At 35.0% G+C, this 17,929-nt stretch overlaps 1 long non-coding RNA gene and 1 other non-coding gene across 2 annotated transcripts in view; one reads left to right on the plus strand and one right to left on the minus strand.

The window, feature by feature from the left end:
• The window catches only part of LOC141541150 (uncharacterized), a 154,192-nt gene that overhangs the window by 72,355 nt on the left and 63,908 nt on the right, over window positions 1–17,929 (plus strand). The window contains exons 2-4 of the long non-coding RNA XR_012481673.1: window positions 1,984–2,032; window positions 4,291–4,340; window positions 7,523–7,676. This is a non-coding gene — a long non-coding RNA (uncharacterized LOC141541150). The remainder of the gene's footprint in view (window positions 1–1,983; window positions 2,033–4,290; window positions 4,341–7,522; window positions 7,677–17,929) is intronic.
• Window positions 7,526–7,684, minus strand: LOC141541929 (U1 spliceosomal RNA). The gene has a single exon (XR_012481949.1). It is a non-coding gene; the product is annotated as a U1 spliceosomal RNA (small nuclear RNA).

Consider the following 17,929-nt stretch of genomic DNA (forward strand, 5'->3'; position numbering starts at 1 on the left):
ATTTTTGGCCTAAGCTTTAGCTTTTTTCTCTCAAGACAAAATAAAGACAATACTACTAATTACCATTAAATATCTGGAATGAATAGCTTATGTATGCTGCTGGTTTAGTATTAGTGTTTATTTTTTAATAAGGCTTCATTAGGGATGGAAACATTTTTTTCCTTGCTGCCAAACATTGATTGAACTCTGATAAACTCACTGCAGGGAGTGAATTTTCTTTTTTATCTTTGCTCTTCCCCACTATATAATCTTGCCTTTTGAAATGGTTGCAATCAGAAGAAATTGCACAATGGGAGGGAAATGAAAAGATTTCAGTCTTTGTGGGCATTTTTAGTTCTTTTTCATAATAGGTACCTCTCCCTGGAAACTGAAAATGCCTAAAAGAACAGTTCTTGATACTTGCCTAAACATTACTATCCAGTCTACATTTTAAAGTCACAAACAGCATGAAACCTGGAGAAAAACTGAAGAAAACTGGCAATTTAAGCAGTTGCCTTGAGGCTTGCCTCTACAGGGACTTGGGGTTACATTCTTTGAAAGATTTCCAAAATTCCAAAATAAATGTGGTTATGCTACAGTTCTGTTTGAATATATTTTATAGGACTTAGCTGCTCCTAGCACTCCTGTCTCTGGAATCATAAAGGCTATGCTCCTCTAAGAAGATTTAACTGGATAATCTTTTTGTAACTACATCCCCCAGAAAATTTATGTGTGAATTCTCAGAGTGAGGGAGCTCCTGGGAAATTTTGAAAAGGTCTGGAGGAGGAAGTCTTGTGAAAGACAAGGAGTCTCTTGTTGTGGAAGCCATAAGATCATAGAAACCTTGGGTGACAGGTCTAGTGAAAGATTATTTTCTTAAATGAAATTGATAACAAATTTAAGACAAGCAAATGTCCTAGAACTCTTATTATAATAAGAGTTGATATAGGTATATTTTTTAACCTTATCTATGTTTTTATTATTTAATAATGGCCAACCAAAAGTTCAATTTGATTAAATTCAACAACCCTCTAATAAGTATGTATAACATATAAGTAACTATACGAGGTGCTGAGGTTATAAATACAAAAATGAAAGAATCCCTAACATCAAAGGTTTTTGCTTATGTTCTATATGGGAATCCAAAATAACACAATTCGAGGTAATTTGAGAAGAGAGATAGCACTAACAGCCAGGAAAAAAGCAAGGCTTCTCATGAGTGGTCCTCAAACTTTTAAAATAGGGGGCCAGTTCACTGTCCCTCAGACTGTGGGAGGGCTGGACTATAGTAAAAACAAAAACTCACACTCTGTCTCCACTCGGCAGCCCATTTGCCATAACCCGGCGGGCCACATAAATGTCCTTTGCCGCCTCATCTGGCCCGTGGGCTGTAGTTTGAGAACCCCTGATAGAGTGGCTCAGCAGAGCCTTGAAAAGAAAAAAGGGAGAAAGGGCTATATATTCTAATCATGGAGAATAATCTGTATTTTGGTTTGGTTGGAATGTAGTGTGCATCAGGAAGAATGATGTAAACGTGATTTACAAAGACAGATGGAAGCCAAATCTTAGAAGTCTTTAAATGCAGGACTGAGGCATTTGTATTTTGTGCTAGGGACAACATGGAACTGCTAAAGATTTTCAAGGCAGGTCATGATGTGGTCAGACCTCTGAGCCCATGAATGTAGGTAATGGATTGAAATAGGGAGAGTCTGAAACCAAAGAGACCTTAGGAGAAAATAATCTAAGTAATAGGTAATGAGGGCCTAAAGAGGGTAGTGGGTATGTGAATAGAGAGAAGAGAAAAAAACAGGAGGAGTATTCTGAATGCAAAATCAATAATCTTGATCTATGATTTGATATGTAGAGTAAGAGAAGATAGCTAATTATGATTCCAAGTTTGGGATACTTGGGTGCCTAAAAGGCTCAAAGGATCACATAGTATCACAGGTTTTAGAGCTGAAAACGATTTTGCCAGTAATTTTGTCTTACCATTTCATTTTACAGAGATGAGGAGGTCAAAATCCAGAGAAAGTACTTGTTCAAGGTCATTGAGGTAAGAAATGCAATAGATGGGATTTTCACAGTTTCCTCTAAATTCAGTGCTCTTTCCAGAGTACTAGGATGCCATTTGATGTTGCGGGTACACCACAAAACTAAAGATGTGATAGAAAGATCCTTAAGATAATTGTGCAAATTGAGGAGGAGAGACATGAAGAGAAAATGAGATTTGCTTTGGACATATTGAGCTTGAGATATCCACAAGAGGGATATTTAGAGGAGAGCTGGTGATGTGGGAAGAAATTAGGGCTTCAGGGAGAACATAAGGTCCTGATTTATTGATTTAGGAATCACCTATATAGAGATAGTAATTATATCCAAGGGAACATATGTGAGATTAAGAGAGGGAATAGAGAAGATGGCCAAAAGAGAGACTAAAGAGATGGTACAATCTTTTTGATGAAAGGACTATTTTTGTCAGGGCAAGTGATTTTCTTTTAGTTTAGGGATCATGCTTTCTCACACTGTGGGCAATCCAACTTTTGGTTTTTCAATAACAGGATAAATGAACCTATCCTGGTCATTTTGGCTCTCATCATGTCCTGCTGCACAAAATTTCCCTGAAACATTAGTAAATCTCTAGGAATTGCCAAACCCTGATTGGGTTTGAAAATCAGGAGAGAGGGCTACAAAAGCTAATTTTTTGTTGATATTCTTGCCATCATCATTCAGCCCTTGTCTCACTATATGTGTGTGTGTGTGTGTGTGTGTGTGTGTGTGTGTGTGTGTATGAGTGTATATGCATAATTTGAGTTTATATATGTCTGTCTAGCTATTTTATTTATTTGGTGTGTATATATGTCTATCCATCTATCTATCTGTCATCTATCCATCCATCTATCTATCTGTCTATCCATCATATATATATATATATATATATATATATATATATATATATATATATATATATATATATATATATATATGTATTGTGTGTATATATGTTCCTGTCTGTCTATCTCTCACATATCCCTAGACACATCTATACATACAGCCATTGTTCAGAGAGAGAACAGGAGTAATGGATAGGACTGACCTTGCTGCTAGGAAGGAATGGATTTAAATATTGGTTCTGGCACAAAGTGTGGCTATATAAGTCTTGACAAGTCACTTAGCTCTTGCTGGCCAAGACAACTTTCTGATGATAAGTTACAGAACGGTGGCTGATCAGTGTTGGTATAAGGAGTTTCCTCGCTGGGAGTTGTCTAAACTGATAAATTGTCCCTTCCCTCACCCAAACCCCATATAAAGCAAGCATATATGAGTATATGCACGTACTATAGTTTTTTTTTTTTCTTACACACATACACACATGCACACATACCTACACACACAGAGGTCTCCTCTAAAAAAAACAAAAACAAAAGCAAAAAAACTACAATGTTCCCTTTCTTGATACCCTGGGACATATTGTCAGAATAATTTCATTTAGATGAAGAGAAGATGTAATCCAGAACCCACTTTCCTCTTGGCAGCATGGTCTCAGGAAGTTTCTTTGCTAATTGCATAAACAGAGACATGTATTTATTTTTCATTTTATTGGACATTTATATTTATGTAGTAAAGCCTCTAAGAAGCAGATCCAGCTTTTCAGGGCATTTTGTCAATGGTATAGTAGCAAAAGTTCCTGAGGAAATAATTGGTGTTTGACTGTTTATACATCTCTTGCTTTCAAACACTGTGCTCAACTAGTCCATGAGCATTCCTAATTGTTTGTGGATGTATAAACTCAATGCAGTATCTCTGACCTGTTAGTACCAAAGATTTTTTTTTAATAGTATTCTTTTGATTCATGAGCTACATGTATTCCTGTAAACCAAAGCATTTTTTTTTTCTTTTTGGATCTGTGATTTTAATTAGGGGGGCACTCCAAAGATGGAAATTTTACCTACTGATATAGATTGACAACTACTTTGTAACTTAGAAATTTGCTTAGGACATGAGAGGTTTCATGATTACCCCAGAGTTATTATAATGTCAACATCAAGTGCAGGAGAAGCACTCAGATATTCTTGACATGATAGCTTCTCTTCTGTACAATATCCCATGCTCCTATCTTTTTGTCAGTCTTAGCCCATAGAATTTGAGACAAGTAATATTAGTAAAGATTCCTGCAAAGGATGAGCATATATAGACTTGAGAATAACTGAAATACATTTCTAATATTTAGAGAATCAAGGGAATCTTAGATACAGTCTAGAATTGGACAGGACTAATGAAATAATTTCATTTGATTTTTTTTTTATTTTGCAGATAAAGAAGTGAAGTCCTACCATTAACAGTACCTACGTTCCAGTGCTGTTGTAAGAAAAAGAGAGATAATATTTATAATGTACTTTACAAAACCACAGAGCAGTAGCAATTTATAAATGCTAGCTTTTATTATTGCTATTGTTTTAAAACTTAATAAAAGTGAGTATACTTAGCTCAAAGTTGATCTCTAGGAGTTAAATTTTCTTAAGCTTGTGGTATAGTATAAAAGACAAAATACAAAAAAATCTGATTTTAATAGCACTTTGCACACTAACCTTGTGACTATAGGCAGAGAGCATTTAACCAATCTTAGTGTCTGTTTCTCCAACTTAGAAATAAGAATCATAATGCCGTAACCAAGGTTGTGGTGAGGCTGAAATAAGTAAATGTCTCTAAGTTCTTTGAAGAATTTGAAGTGTTATATGTGCTAGTGATTATTACTATTACTATTATTATTACTATTTCATTGTTATCACAACATTGACTCTTGGTGACACTCTCATAGCAAAATTTAAACTGAATGGACCACAATACTGTCATGATTTGTTGATCAAATTTTCTAATAATTTTCTAAAGAGAGAGAAACTATCCCTATAGCTATATATCCAGTAAAGTCACAAATATTTGGTTAACTTATATATTCCATATATTAGGAAATACCAGGTAATTAACCAACTGTTTGAAATTATGCTGACATGGCTTCCATGTGTGTGCCTGCTAACCATAAAATAAGCTACATAGTTTGTTCTTGTGGTACCCAAATCACCTATCAAACCATATGGAAAGAATGAGTTATGTAACCACAGACTAGCAAAATATGTAGACTATGCCGAGACCCAGTGCAAGTCTCTAGTTAAATACTGGAAACATCTTATATCATTCCAAGGGAAATCATCCAATCTACCCTTTTGGGTTATAATTAGATGTATGCATGCAAGGGTGCCATGCGTAACTACCTGGGAGAGCAAATCTGGGACCAATGCCCAACCAACCATATAAACTTTATCCATGTGGATATTTTCCTTTTTTACATTATTAAAGCTTTTTATTTTTAAAACATATGCAAAGATAATTTTGAACATTCACTTTTGCAAAACTTTGTGTTCTAAATTATTCCCTCCTTTCTTCCCACCCCATCCCAGATGGCAAGTAATCCAATCTATACTAAACATGTACAATTCTTCTATATACTTTTCCACAAATATCATGCTGCACAATAAAAATCAGATCCTAAAGGAAAAATGAGAAAGAAAATAAAAAAGCAAGCAAACAACAAAAAAAAAGAGTGAAAATACCATGTTGTGATCTACACTCAGTTCCCACTCAGATGTATACTCAGTATACCTCTCTCTGGGTGTAGGTGACTTTCTCAATCACAAGGCCATGGAATCTAGCGTGAATCATGTTGAAAAGAGACACATACATTAGAATTGACCATTGTATAATTTTGCTGTTGCTGTGTACAATGATGTGAAATCAGGAAATGAAAGGAGGATGTGTGTATTTCTACTCACTTCACTTAGTGTAAGTAATCCGAGGCCTCTCTGAAATTATTCTGCTGATTATTTCTTATAAAAAATAATATTCCATAACATTCACATACCATAACTTATTTAGCCATTCTCTAGCTGATAAGTATCTATTCAGTTTCCTGTTTCTTGCCACTATAAAGAGGGCTGCCACAAACATTTTTGCATATGTAGGTCCCTTTCCCTCCTTTATGATGTCTTTGGGATACAAACTCAATAGCAACACTTTTGGATCAAAGGGTATTTGATAGCCTTTTGGGCATAGTTCCAAATTGCTCTTTAGAATGGTTGGATAAATTCACAACAATGTATCAGTGTCCCAGTTTTCCCACATCCCTTCCAACATTCATCATTATCTTTTCCTGTCATTTTAGCCAATCTGACAGGTGTGTAATGGTACCTCAGAGTTGTTTTAATTTGCATTTCTCTGATCAATAGTGATTTAGAGCACCTTTTCATAAGACTAGAAATGTTTTCAAGTTTTTCATCTGAAAATTGTCTGTTCATATCCTTTGATCATTTATCAATTAGAGAATGGCTTGAATTGTTATAAATTTGAATCAGTTTTCTATATATTTTAGAAATGAGAGCAGTGATGAACTGAACCAGCTACACCCAGAGAAAGAACTCTGGGAGATGACTATGAATCACTACATAGAATTCCCAATCCCTCTATTTTTGTCCGCCTGCATTTTGGATTTCCTTCACAGGCTAATTGTACACTATTTCAAAGTCAGATTCTTTTTGTATAGCAAAACAATTGTTTGGACATGTATACATATATTGTATTTAATTTATACTTTAACATATTTAACGTGTATTGGTCAATCTGCCGTCTGGGGGAAGGAGGGGAAAAATTAGAACAAAAGGTTTGGCAGTTGTCAATGTTGTAAAGTTACCCATGTATATATATATGGTAAATAAAAACTATTAATAATAAAAAAAAAGAAATGAGGCCTTTATCAGAACCCTTGAATATAAAAAAATTTCCCCAGTTTCCCTTCTAATCTTGTCTGCATTGGTTTTGTTTGTACAAAAACTTTTTTTTAAGTTTTTTTAACTTAATTTAATCAAAATTATTCATTTTGCATTCAATAATGAACTCCAGTTCTTCTTTGGCCACAAATTCCTTCCTTTTCCATAGATCTGAGAGGTAAATTACCTTTTGTTCTCCTAATTTGCTTATAATATGAGTGGAATATTTTAAAGAACACTTTTCTCAGCCTTGTATCTTGTATCTAAATATCTTACTGTCTAGATAAAAATTCATCATAAAATGTATCAATGGTTTTTGCAGCCACTAATATGGTGCTTCCTGAAACATTGAAATACAGGTGGCCAGGAAATGAAAGGAGGATGTGTGTGTGCACAGGCTCTTTAGAGCACTTAGGGGCCAGAGATGAAGTGAGCTGTTACAAAAACTGGTAGCTGGCGTGATGGTAAGTGGAGTGTCAGTAGGCATTTGTCCCAGCCTACACTGGGATATTAGCTTGATCCAAATAATTGAGAACAAATTAATTAGTGCAGGAATTCTTAATTTTTTTTTTTTTAATGATGTAGGCTCCTTTGGAAAACCAGTGAAGTCTATGGAACCTTTCTCAGAATAGTGTTTTTAAATACATAAAATAAGATATATAGAATTATAAAGGAAAAATAATTATATTGAAATGCATTTCTTAAAATATTTTTTCTTTGAATATCAGAAACAGGGGAGATCAGGAACGCAGTCCCTCACTATCATAAATTGTGCAGTTGAGTTTCCCGCATTTGAGGAAATCTCAGGGGTCAACCCATCTGGAATACAATGGATAAGCACTGGGGAAATTACCTTCGTGATCATGGAATCACCCCTGCCAGGTAAGTAATTCTCAAAATATTTTTTAAAAAGTGTTTATAAGCCAAGATGGTAAAGTATAGTAGGATGAAATCCAGATAAAATCTTCCAACATTGACTTTTAAACAATTTTAATTTCACAATTCAAATTTTGGAGCATCAGAAAAAAACAAAAGGTCAGAGAGATTTTTCAAACCCAAGACAACTTAGGAAGTTCACAGGAGAGGTTTGTAACATCAGGATGAGCATAGGCCTAGAGTGCAGCAAGAACACCAGTGCTAGGCCTTACAAATGGCCACAATAGTATTATTGAAGGGGAGGAAAACTGTTCTCTTTACTGAAACTGTTCCTTTTAAGATTATCACTCTGAAACTGTCTTCCCTTTTGATCTGTGATCCCTTTTGGAGTCTTCCTCCAGGTAAGTTATCTTTCAGGGATGTCAGACCCTTTGATTCAGTTAGAAATCTTGGTCAAAAAGTACCCCTTTGAAGTGTTGTTAATTCCAATAGGCCAGATACTGATAAGCATCTAGGGAACCTTGGCTTCCTTTTCTCCTTTTAAAGGGCAGTTTCTAAGCTCACTTCTTGCAGAAGGTCCAAAGCAGCTTGCTAGGACCCTGCCCACTGAGAAAGCATTCTCTTCTCAGTGTCAGCCTCCATTTCCCTAGTAGAACTTTGCCACTAAAGAAGTCAGTCTCTTAGCAGAACTGGCTTCCTGTTCAACAACAAACTTTCATTTTTCCTAATTGATATTTTGGGTTTTATGAATTCTTTTATGAAGAACCTGTGTGCCGATCATAAGGGGATTTTAACAACTCTCTGACTGCCTCTAACCTCATCAGTAGCAGCTTCAGAAGTTGTTAACTCAGAGATGATAAGGGGGTTAGTCACCTGGTTAGAGAGACTTTATATGAGATGCTTTATTTGCACTGGATGCAGCTGAACTTGATTGGTGACTCTATTGCCCATAAGAAGTTCTGGGTTACAAATCCAGGATGAAGAGGAGCGCTTGGTGATTAGTCAGTCACAAAGGAGCAATAGCCCTGGTCACAGTTCCAGGGCCAAAAGGAGCTTTAGCACTTGTGCTGCAAATGCTTAAAGACAAGAACACACACCAGTTTATGAGAATACATTCTCCTACAATAACACCACCTTGAAAGCAATGGAAACTTGTAGACCTTCAGAAGTATCTTTGAAAACAATAGCAATAAAAAAGCTTAGTACAGTATCTTTCTAACATAAAGTTCAAAATAAAACATAGGCTGGGAAAATGAGCAAACAATACCAACAGCAAAAGAACTTGAATACAAAAAAAAACTACTCAATGGCAGGGAAGACCAAGACACACTTAAAAGAAGACAACAGTGTAAAAATGGCTCCAAAGAAAGGCTCAAAAAATACTTATTAAATCTAAGGGTACTAGAAATTCCTGAAAGAATTAAAAGAAGTAATAAGAGTGGTGGTAGAGGGAAAAGGAAAAAGAAATGAAAGAGAATTATGCAAGAAACTTATGGAAAGAAAATTGGTAGCTTGATAAAAAAAAAAGGCACACAAATGTAGAAGAAAATATTACTTTCTAAAGTAAAATTGACCTAATGGTAAAAAAGGCACAAAAATTCACTACAGAACACAACTCCTTTAAAAGCAGAATAGGCCAAATGGGAAAAAAGAGGTACAAAAGTTCATTGAAGAAAATTCCTTAAAAATTAAAATTGAGCAAGCAGAAGCTAATGACTTCATGAGACAATAACAAACAATAAGAAAAAGTCAAAAGAATGGAAAAAAAGAGAAAATGTGAAATATCTCATGGGAAAAACAATTAACCTGAAAAATAGATTGAGGAGAGATACTTTAAGAATTTTTTGACTACTTGAAAGCCATGATAAAAAAGTTTAGACATCATCTTTCAAGAAATTGTAAAGGAAAACTGCCCTTAGACCTTAGAGCTTAGATCCTGAAAATAAAATAGAAATTGAAAGAATTCACCAATCACCTCCTAAAAGAGATCACAAAATGAAGATCCTCAGGATTATTATGGCCAAATTCTAGAACTCCCAAGTCAAGGTAAAAATATTGCAAGCATTAAGAAAAAAAATTTTCAAAAACATTTCAGCCACAGTTAGGATCACACAAGATTTAGCAACTTCCATATTAAAGGAGCAGAGGACTTGGAATGTGACCTTTTGGAGGCAAAAGAAATAGGATTACAACCAAAAATAATCTATTCAGAAAAACTGAATATAACTTATCATGGGAAAAATGAATATTTAATGAAATAGAGCCCTGCTCAGCATTTTTGATGAAAAGACAAGAGTTTAGGGGAAATTTTGACATTCAAACAGAAGAGAAGCATTAAAAGGTTAATAGAAAAGAATAATCATGGTTCTCAATAGAATTAAATCATTTATATTCCTGGAATGGAAATTTTATGGAAAGATTATACATGCAATTCCCAAGAACTTTATTAGTGTAATTAGAAGAAGTCTGCATAGACAAAAGTGATGGGTGTGAGTTGATTATATTGTGATGATTTTTAAAAAATGAAGGGTAACAGAATGATGCACTGGGAGAAGAGGGAAAGCAGAGCTAAAGTGAGGCAAATTTTGTGGAGGAAGAATTGAGGAGACTGAGGGGCAGGGAATGCTTGAATCTCTCACTGAAATTCATTCAAAGAAGGAATACTATACATACACACTCAGTTGGGAGATAGAAAGGGAAGGGAATAAGAGAAATGGGGATATGGAGTAGAAGAGAGAGGGCAGATTGGGAAAGTTGTGGTTGGAAATAAGATAGACTTTTGTAGAGGGACAGGATAAAAAGAGAGAGAGACCGAATAGAGGAAAATGAGATACAAGGAAATGCACAGTTAGTTCATATCTATGAATGTAAATGGGATGAGGTAGTCTATAGAACAGAAGCATTTGGCAGGATGTATTGAAAACCAGAATACAACCATATGCTGTGTACAAGAGACACAGAAGTTGTTGCTTGTTCTTCATTCTTGAAGAGGACCATAACATCGGGGAGGTGATGCCATGACATGCAAGTGAATTGGGCCAGCTGTGCAAACTCACCTGCTTCATTTTCCCCTCCAGAGCCATCTGTGTCCAGTGGTTAGATCAGGATGACAATTTTTAAAAATTAAATTTAAATAATCAGAACTGATCTCAATATAGCTAGCCCTGGATGAAATGAGAGACCTTGGCCTTTTTAAGCTAAGGTCTTTGACAGATCTCAGTTTGACTGGGGCCTCACCCATTCCATGATTAAGGCTGGGTAGCAATTGAAGTAATCAAAAAAAATCTAAATAAATAAGTAAATTAAAGAATGAACCTGGAAGGGGAAGACCCTCAAGGTTTCTGGCCAAAGCAGAAATGACTTATTTACATTCAAAATAAGTCAATCAGGACCTAAACAAGGACCAAATGGTCTTGGCTCAGGACTTGTTGGTGGCCAGTTACAATCAGATTGGTTTTGGTTTAAGGCCTGGTTCTTAAGAAAGAAATCTAGCCAGTAAACCCCTTGATATCTTGGGAGGGTTCAGAGGTGCAAAAGAGAAAAAAATGCTTTTAAGAGCACTTGGGACAGAAAGAAGCAAACAGAGTTGAAATGAAAGGCTGGAGGAGAGACTATTATGTTTCAGCTGAAGTGAATAGAACAGGGCCAGCAATTATGAGCTCAGACAAAGCAAAAGCAAAATTAGAGCTAATTAAGAGAGGTGATCATGGAAACTACATTTTGCTAAGAGGTACAGTAAACAATGAAATAATATAGAAAAAAATGAAACAGTTTTCTCTGATAAAGGCCTATTTCTCAAAATTTAGAGAGCCAAATAAAATTTGTAAAAAATAAGACATTCCCCAATTGATTAATGGTGAAAGGATATAAACAGACAGTTTTTAGAAGAGTAAATCAAAGCTATCTATAGTCATATAAAAATGCTATAGATCATCACTAGTGATTAAAGAAAGGCAAATTAAAACAACTCTGAGGTACCACCTCACACCTATCAAAAATGATAAATGCTGGAGGAGTTGATAGAATATTTTGGAGAACAGCCTGGAACTATGCCAAAAGGATTATAAAACCCCTTGATCTAGTAATGTCACTATTAGGTCTGTAGCCCAAAAAGATCGAATAAAAAGGAAAAGGACACACACAGGAAAAGGACACACACACATACATACAGAATATATTAGCTCTTTATTGTGGTGGCAAAGAATTGGAAACTGAGGGGATGATGATCAATTAGGGAGTAGATGAACAAATTGTGGCATATAATTGTGAAGTACTATTGTGCTCTAAGAATGATGAGGGTAGTAATTTCAGGAAAAAGAAAACATGGCAAGATCTATATGAACTGATCTAAAGTGAAGTGAGTAGAACAGGGAGATCATTGTGCACAGTAACAGCAATGTTGTAATAATGATAAACTTGGTCATTCTGATCAATACAGTGACCCAAGACTATTCCAAAGGGCTTATAATGAAAAAGTGCTATCCACCTCCAGAAAGAGAACTAACATACTCAGTGCAAATTAAAGTATACTTTTCTTGCTCTTTTTTTTTGGGGGGGGAGGGTGAGATTGTTGAGGAGAAAGATGCTCCAAAAGATTAAAGTCTTCCTGGTCGATGTCATAGGTTTGGCAAAAGACTTCTTAGTTTGTCTTCAAGTTAAGGGGCAAAGATTTATTATGCTTACTAACAGCAGACTAAAGTTCCAAGGAAGTTTAGCAAAAGAAGTTTAACAAAGAGGCAGAAGGAAGAAAAACTTATACTGCCTGACATCAGGCTAATTCCAGGGAAATCTAGCAAAGAGGCAGAATCAAATAGATAATTTGGTAGGAAAGAGAGACAAAAATTAGGTTGATATCATGGTTTAGAGGTACAATTGCAGAGTGGTAGGAGTGAATTCTATATTGAGTTGCTTAAAAATTATTGCTATTGACCAGCATGTATATGGTACTCCCTAGACCGGGTAGGCTTAGGGTATGTCAGGAGTTGCTACTTTCTCACACTTCATCAATATGGCTAATATGGAAATATACTTTGCATGATTTCATATGTATAGTTGGTATCCTATTATTTGCCTTCTCATTGAGTGGGGGAGAAATTGGGGGAAGGAACTGAATCTGAAACTCAAAAATATATAAAAAAAGATTATAATAAATAACATATTTTAAAAAATAAACCGACTCATAGATCAATAAGTTAAAACATTGGATTTATATAGTCAGGTAAAAAAAATTCAAACCACTTAAATAAAAATTAGAAACATAACGACCCAGAAAGAAAAATGAATTCACATATTTAGAACCTTTGTCCTAATGTATAAATCATAGCTATGTGATGGTAGGGAACAGAAAGGCAAAGACATGAGATTTAGAATATTTCCCTCCTCTTTCCATTCCTCCCTCCCTCCCTCCTTCCTTTTCTTTCTTCTTTTCCTTCCTCCCTTCCTTTTTTCCTTCCTCCCTTTCTTCTTTCCTTTTTCTTTCTTCCTTGTCTTCCTCAGCCATTTTCACGTAGAACACATGAATTGGAAAATGAGAAAATGACAGGAGTATTGAAAATATATCCAGTATTCATCCTTGCAGGGAGAATGATCTTTTCTAAGAAGAAGAACCTGGACCTGGTTTTAGACTCTCCCCTTTTAAAAGGCTTGTTAAAAAGTTTGTATTGGTTCCATATTTCTATTTAACTTTTTTTTTTTGGACAGCATAATTCTCCTTTACTATGTCAGATTTGTCTCTTGCATAGAGGAACAGAGTGGAGATGTTTCTGATATAATTTACAGTTATATATCAGGACAAGGGAGATAGATGTATTCACATTTTTAAGTTGCTACTTTTGCAAATGTAACAATGGGTAGGATTTCCACCAAAGGAAATCATAAGAACACCTCTACTACTACCGCCACTTATAATCATTGTCATAATAATAGATATTTACATAGTTTTTAAAGTTTGCAAAACATTTTAAATAAATTTTATTATCTGAGCCTCATTACAATACCATGATGTAAATTCAAAATTAAGTTCAATGTATTTAAATGGTTTACTCTTGTTCACATAACTGGCAAGTGATATGTGACTGAATGCAGATTTTCATAGTTTCAAGTTCAATATTCCATCAACTGTATAATTTTAAGTTCAACACTCTATCCACTGTATTCCAGACCCTTCCTTTCTCCTGATTTCTGTTTCTGCTACATTTTATTATGATTAATAAACCTGATTTTGTTATCCTCATAAAAATTCATGAAGTTCTGATGAAAGTAATATATATGAACACCTTTGAAAATCACACAACTCATATTCAAATTTTATGTAATCAGTGATCCAGATAACCCAAAACTTTGAGTTTATATAGATTGATTTCAATCTTGGAAACCCCTAAATAATCAAACTCTTGTGTCTCAGTTTTCAACTATTTTTTCCCTACTGCCTCTAGTACTGGACTTTCTAAGCTGTAGATCAGGTAAACTATCTGTGTATCATCAACTTTCAGTCATCAATCATTTTCAGTTTGGCATGAAAGAAGCTTCACATAGTCAGGTCAAGTAACTCCCACCTTATCGCTAAGACCATCAGCACCAAACACCTAATAATAACTGATAATTCGCATAACACTTTAAGGTTTGAAAAGTATTTTATGAACATTTTTTTTTGTTTTGATCCTCATAACAGATTTGTTTGGTAGGTAACATTCACATTTTACAGAGAAGAAAGGTTCAGAGAGATACAATGACTTCCTCATGGGCATGTTCTTAGTAAATGTTAGGGGTGAAGATTTAAATCTGGTTCTTCCTCACTCCAGGTCTCTAGCATTTATGCCTCTCACAAAGGCCACATTAATGGGGCAATAAAAACATTACCCCTCATTATGGAGAGACTGTGGAAGCCAAAACAAAAGACCTTCATTTGGGTACCAGGGATCCAGGACAGTGCTTGGGTATACCCAGACTATTTGTTTATATAATTGTTTAATATTTTTAAATTTTCCTCTTTAACATTGAAAAGTGACAGAGAAGAAATTTGTTCATGCTATCATGAAAATATAGGCCTTGGTAAGGCTTCTTAATTGTTTCTAAATTCTTATTAGATAAATTTTCCTTCTGCTTTGTCATGTTGAAAGGAGGTGATACCTAAACTGTATAAAATAAAACTATACACATTTTTTTAACTTTTTGTCCTCATCATTTATGCTTTTGACATTCTGCATTTCTCTGCCACCCCTTTTTATTTATTTATTTATTTATTTTTTTAGTGAGTAGTTGTCATTGAGTTTTTCTACATGAGGTGCACTATCTATTTCTAAAGATACTTCATTCCCTTTTTGCCCTATATTATACTGGCCTATGGACCCTGACTTTGGCAACACCTACTAAATGACAGGAAAGCAAGTTAGTTCGGAATGGGCAGGGTTATAGTTGACCCATTAACTTGGGTTTGCCCAAGTGCTGAAATCACTGGATTATAGAGCTATTAATTATTAAGCTTTGGGTTGTGTGTAAAAGAGTTTTCCACTAACATAATTTTGAAATTATGTCAGTAAACATCTGGCCTGATGTTAAGAAAGGACAAGCATTTAATTCCTTGTGTTGGCACAATGTGGAAGCTTTTAATAATGCCCCCAGAATTCCAAATATACAAGGCTGAATGCTGAATTTTCTAAGTTAAGAAAAAGGCAGAAGGGAGTAGAGTTGGGATGGAGGAGAATTTCATTTAAAATAGTATGAAAACCTGGAAAGTTATGGGAAAGTTATGATCTTGAGCACATACATTAAAACAAAAAAGAATAGGTACTGTGTGACAGAATACAAAAAGCCATTGACTTCAAACTGAGAGACCATTTACTACATATGTGAACTTGGGCAAGTTAACCTCTTTGGTCCTGGGTTCTGAGGCCTCTGGACTTCAGTGAAAAGAGGCTGTTGGACTCAATGGCCTGCAAGGTCTACTATATCTTTAGAGGTATGATCCTACTTTTCACTAGAGAGGTTTTAGAAGCAGAAACATCAACTTTCAGATATCCTAATGATTGTCAAGTGAGAGAGAAATTAGAATTTCTCATTTTTGTTTCCAGAGGGCAGAAATAACAATTATCTGGAAATGTTGTTAAGGGGCAAATTTAGACTTGGTAACAGGAAAAGAATTTCTTACAATTAGAACTATCCCAGAGTAGAGTCGATTACCTATGGGTAAAGAAGATTGGGAGAGATTTTGGGGTTTTCTCCCATCCTAATGGAAGTCTTCAAGGGGAAGCTGAATGACCATGAAATCTATATTATAGTGGGGATTCACTTTCTGGGTATGAACTTAGGATCATGGCTTAGAGTGAAAGGGATGCTAGAAGATAATTTAGTTAAACTTCTATCATTTTCTAGATGAAGATATTGCCTCAAAAAAGCAAGGTGATTTGCCAAGATCATACATGTCATCAGTGGCAGAGCTGGAATTTGAACTCAGATCCTCTGATCTCAAATTTAGTGTTTGCTGCCAATTCTAAAGTTCTGTGAAATTATGCCCCATTTTTTTGACCTTTTCATTCCAAGGCCTATTTGTGAGGTCTTGAGTTCTCATACTCATGTGAGAAATTTCCATCCATCCATTGAAAAGCCTCTTTTCCAATATTTTCTTAGTTCTTGAATCATTGCTCATTATTATATACAGGAGTCTAACTAGCTAGTGAGAACAAAATTGTTAAATTTTCAGTGTGAGCACATATACCTCAGAAACTGGCAAATGCCACAAATCAGGACCTGATTTATTGTTTTATTACTGCTTTATAGCAGAAGTCAACAATTTATACCTTCTCTGCTTTTGAATGAACCATGAGCTAAGTTTATTTATAAACAAAGTTTTATTGTATTCAAAAATGTAAAAACCTGTCTTGGTTCATAAGCAGGGCCTGGATTTGACCCTGTAGCTGTAGTTTGCTGACCCCTGGATTTAAGAAAAAGTGTTGGAGAAAATGTTAATAATATAGAAGACTTGGCTTCAAATCCCAGCCTTAGACTAATTGTGTGATCTTGGCCAAGTCATTTAACCTGTCTTTGTCTTAAATTCCTCAAAATAGGAATACTGATGACCTGTACCTTGCAAGGTTGTTGTGAGAATTAGGTGAAATAATATTTGTAAAGTGCTCAGCACAGTGCCTGAAACATGGGCAAATACTATCTAGTTATTATTAGTATTATTACTCTTATTATAATACAAATGTGTGTCATGCAATTTTGAAAAAGATAATTGTTAAAACATTTATCAACCTATTTCTCATTATATGTATCCAATAAATGTTTGGCTAGTGTCAGTAAGCCCTGATTCTCTAGTAGAATTCTCTCTCTCTCTCTCTCTCTCTCTCTCTCTCTCTCTCTCTCTCTCTCTCTCTCTCTCTCTTTCTCTCTCTCTTTCTCTTTCTCTCTTTTTCTCTTTCTGTCTCTGTCTCACTTAGTCTTTGTTTTTCTCTGTCTCTTTTTTCTGTCTCTTTCTATGCTTCTATCCTTCTGCCTCTGTCTCTCTCTGTTTATGTTTTTCTCCTTTGTTTCTCTCTCTTTCTGTCTCTTTTTTCTGTCTCTGTGTATGTATATATAATACATATGTGTACACACACATACACATATAAAATATTACATTACATACTGAATTGAGGACCCAGAGACCTGTTGCTGTTAAATTTACTGTGGTTGTTTTTGTTTTTGTTTTTTTTTTTAATTGGAGGAGAGATCTCTTCTAGCTCAGCTTAATTAGAAAATTATTAGTATCAATTGATTGAGAAAATACTTAATACATGGCAGAGAAAATCTAGCAGATTAGGCAGCATGGCTTCATAGCTTTGTTCAACTCTGGCTCCGCATTGGAGATCAACAGTATTTCATCACAAGGGCATTGACTAAGTAATTCTTGACTGCAGTTTGAGACTCACACTGTTTTGTCATGCTCATATCAGAACATATAAGCAAAGAGTGAATTAAATAAAACTTAAAATGGAAGGCTTTCTGATGATAATTTTGAAAAAAATGGGATGAAAAGACAGCAGTCCAAGTAGTAGTTTTGAGTTTTGGAATTGAAAGGAATGTTGCAAGTCAGAAAACCCTTCCATAATACCTCTTAAAAAGAAGAAAGAAGGAGGTTGATTAATAACAGCTAATATCCATATATTGCTTTAATTTTGCAAAGTACTTCACAAATGTTATCTCCCTTTATCCTCACAACATCCCTATGAAGTAGGTGTTTTTATTACCCCATATTACAGATTAGGAAACTAAGGCAGACA

The sequence above is a fragment of the Sminthopsis crassicaudata genome, chromosome 4 (assembly GCF_048593235.1).
Source record: "Sminthopsis crassicaudata isolate SCR6 chromosome 4, ASM4859323v1, whole genome shotgun sequence".
Taxonomy (NCBI): Eukaryota; Metazoa; Chordata; class Mammalia; order Dasyuromorphia; family Dasyuridae; genus Sminthopsis; species Sminthopsis crassicaudata.